Below are 3900 nucleotides of genomic sequence, written 5' to 3' on the forward strand. Positions count from 1 at the left end.
CGGAATTGTGCCAAAATATGGACACGACGATATCAAAGAAGTGAATAAAGTTGATATGGAAGAGTAAAGGTTCTATGCAAGATAGCAAGAGTTGCAAACGATGTATGCAACAATCAACTTTTGAGATAAAGGATACGAGCCAAAAAAATTCTGCAACACTGCATAGCCAAAGTGGGCATCATTTTTGATATCCCCCAAGAAATCACAATGGAGGAGCTCATGAAAGACATACACTCTAGTGTGCCAATACTTAAGTTGATAAGAGTGGAAAACAGGTCCAAAAACGAAACGATGCCAAAATTCCAACCAAAAGAGTAAAAGTTTTTTTCAAAGGGCAAACGATACCGGAATACATTACCTATGCCTACACTAAAAATCCAAGTAAGTCCATTCATAGCGTTAGCACAGTGCTACAAGTGCTACCGGTTCAACCACTTTGCACAGCACTGTAAGGAAACTAGATCGAGATGCAAAAATGTTTCCAAGTACACGCAGAAGAAGAAGCATGCAAAAAGTTATTATGTTAACTGTAACTGAACATGCACCAACAGCAAAAGAATGTCCTGCTAGGATAAAAGCATACATAATTAAAAGAACGATGACCCGAGAAGGAAGCTCTTACAGAGAAGCCCACAGAAAAGTTGCAGGCATTTTAGGTAACCGCTTTGAACTTTGGACAACTATGACAACAATTTCCCGAATTACATAGTAAAGTCACTAAAAATACGCATCAAAATAATCGATTCCACAGCATACATCCATAAAATCTTTACCTTTCAGTAAAGTAATTAAAAGCAATACTAACAACACAAATAGCAATAGACGCAGAGAACAGGCAAACGCAAGAAATACGATGCAGGAATGGAGAGAAGCAATCAAAACCAATCAAAAGCAACGAAATCATTATTGAAACACGAAAATTACAAGAAACACAAAACACAGTAAATGAGTTAAGTGCAGCCATAACAAAACCCCTAACTACCAATATTCACCAAAGATTAAATCCAGGCACAATTGAATTATTCAACAATATTCGTACTGCACTCAACAAATTAACTAATATATTCGATACTATCTTAATAAGCAATAGTTCAAATGACATCACAAATTAGAGTTTTACAATTTAATATACAAAGTTTGAAAAAACAAGGAAACAAGGAATTATTAGAAATCTGTCTTCACAACAATAAAATAGATATAGCTATATTAGCTGAAACATGGTTAACCAATAACAACGATACAAGTCTAAACAATTATAATTACGCATATTCCAACAGACAAGATGGTTTTGGTGGTGTTGGAATATATATTTAAAAAAAACATAAAATTCACAACATTTAAAATACCAAGTGAAATTGAACATATTGGTATAACGACACTAAATCTCAAAAGAAATATTAACATTATAAGTGTATATTGTCCACCAAACATAGCAACAAATACCTTCAAAATAGAAATAGAAAAATTATTTTTATACACAAGACAATTAAACAATATGACTCTCTTATTGGCGGTGACCTAAATGCCAGAGCAACAACATGGGATATGATATCCTTTAATACCAAAGGAAACATTTTAGAGAACATTGCTACTGACAACAATTTTATCTGCCTTAATGATGGTTCTCCCACTTTTGACTCCAATAATTCTAGATCAACTTTAGACGTAACTTTCATCAATAACAATATCAATAACACATGGAAAATAATAGATAAATTAACTAATAATAACTTATTCATAGACCAATAACAATAAAGAAAATCTTCGACAATTGAACCGTTTGTTAAGTGATATGTCAAGTTCAAAGTAGGCGACAGTTTAGATGAATTCAACAACTCAATCGAACAAACATTACAAAAAAACACAATAAATATCAGCAACAATAACAAATATATCCCAAAACATTGGTGGACAAATGAATCACAAAGATTATTTAGACTAAGAAAACGCAGCAAGAAAGAAATACAATCAATCCAAACACTGGCTAATTGCGAATTACTGTCAAGAGCTGAAAAAAATCTCTCAGTCCATATTTTAGAACAGAAAAAGATTAATTTTCAAAAAACTATTGATGAATTATCAATAACAAACAACAGTAAAAGAAATGTGGGCTAAAATTAAAAATTTAAAAGAAATATCAATGTGAAAACAAATTAACAATCTCCTGGAATAATCAAGACAAAATAAAATATTTACAATTCATTGCTAGGACAACTACACAAAAATCCACAATCAATTATATCAACAACAACAGAGAAGAATCAATAGAAGAAATGAATAAAGACAACTTTTTACAATTTTTACATACTAGAAATATGAAATCAGCCAAAGGACCAGACAACACCTCATACAATATGATATTTCATTTATCCTATGAAGAAAAAGTAAAACTATTTAACCTATTAAAAAACATTTGGTTAAGAGGAAAAATACCAGAACACTGGAGGGAGATTAAAATCATCCCAATTCCCAAAAAAGGATATGACACAACAAACATTTACAATTATAGACCAATATGTTTACTCTCAGTACTAGCAAAAAGTATGGAAGGCATCTTAAAAATACATGTAGAAAACAAAATAAATCACAATAATTTATTACCCGCAAGATCTTATGGTTTCGAAACATCACTTTACTGCACAATGTATTAATGATCTGATCAACACAATTGCTTTACTTAGAAAACAAAAATACCAAGTAATGGCTACATGTATCGACGTGGAAAAAGCATATGATTCTGTGGATGTGGACATCTTAAAAGATATACTATCTACGACTCAAATTAAGGCTAAAGTAACAGAGTGGATTATTTCATTTTTAAAACGAAGATATCTCAAACTAGACCATCAAAAAGTTATCACTAACAATGGTTTAACACAAGGCAGTGGCTTAAGCCCAACACTTTTTAATCTATACACTGCACAATTACACTCAATAATAAATGAAAATTGTAAACTTTTCCAGTTTGCCGATGATTTTTTTCTTGTATGTTATCATAAGAAACGGGACCAAACTCAAGTTATTCTGAAAGAAAAAATAAAAGAATTCATCACTGAATGCAACAAAATCAACCTAAAAATAAACCTTAACAAAACCAAAAGTATATATTTCAACCAACGCAACACACAAATAGATATTCATATAAATAATATTCAACTTGACCAAGTTCGAAACATTAAATACCTTGGTAGATATGTAAGCGTCAACAATGCGTGCACACAACATATTAAACAAATAGTGGACAAAACAAACAACACATGTCGATTTCTCAACATTCTGAGTGGCTGCAAATTTGGAATAACACCAACTAAAGCTTTGCAACTCTACAAAGCCTTTGCACGCGCTAAAATGGAATACGCCGCATCATCTTTTTCCAATATTTCGAAATCCGCCTTACAGAAATTGTCAACTTGCTGCAATTCTAACCTCAGAAGATGTTTGGGATTAATTAGATCTACTCCGACACATGTAATTTATCATATGGCCGCAGAGGTGCCACCTAAATATAGGGCTAGAGAGTTGGCAACAGCCAAAGAAATAATTAATGTATTGCGTACAACCTACCAACAAAAGAAAATATTGCTAGCCAATAATCTTGTTAAGCAATCTAGCTATTTCAAAGTATATGAAAAATACAAAATAATTTTTTCAACATAGCATCAGTACATAAAAACCAAGCATTCAATACTAATAAATTACGAATAAACGATAATTTCTTTGAAGGCGTAGTAAACAATAAAAAAGAAGCAAACCAATCAATAATAAATAATATATACAGAGGAAAAATTGAACAATTAGAAGCAAAGCAATACGAAATATTATTCACAGATGGGTCTATTAAAGACAATAAAACAAGCGCAGCTTTCATCCATGAAAAGTCAAATACTTCTAAATCTTTCT

General features: G+C 31.6%; 1 long non-coding RNA gene across 1 annotated transcript; it reads right to left on the minus strand.

Moving 5' to 3' along the window:
- Positions 1-2870: 2870 nt before the first annotated feature.
- Positions 2871-3491, minus strand: LOC126767400 (uncharacterized). Its single transcript, XR_007669087.1, has 2 exons — positions 3184-3491; positions 2871-3024 (listed from the first exon to the last, which is right to left on the minus strand). It is a non-coding gene; the product is annotated as an uncharacterized LOC126767400 (long non-coding RNA).
- Positions 3492-3900: the final 409 nt, after the last annotated feature.

Source organism: Bactrocera neohumeralis, unplaced genomic scaffold (genome assembly GCF_024586455.1).
Source record: "Bactrocera neohumeralis isolate Rockhampton unplaced genomic scaffold, APGP_CSIRO_Bneo_wtdbg2-racon-allhic-juicebox.fasta_v2 ctg5970, whole genome shotgun sequence".
Lineage (NCBI taxonomy): Eukaryota > Metazoa > Arthropoda > Insecta > Diptera > Tephritidae > Bactrocera > Bactrocera neohumeralis.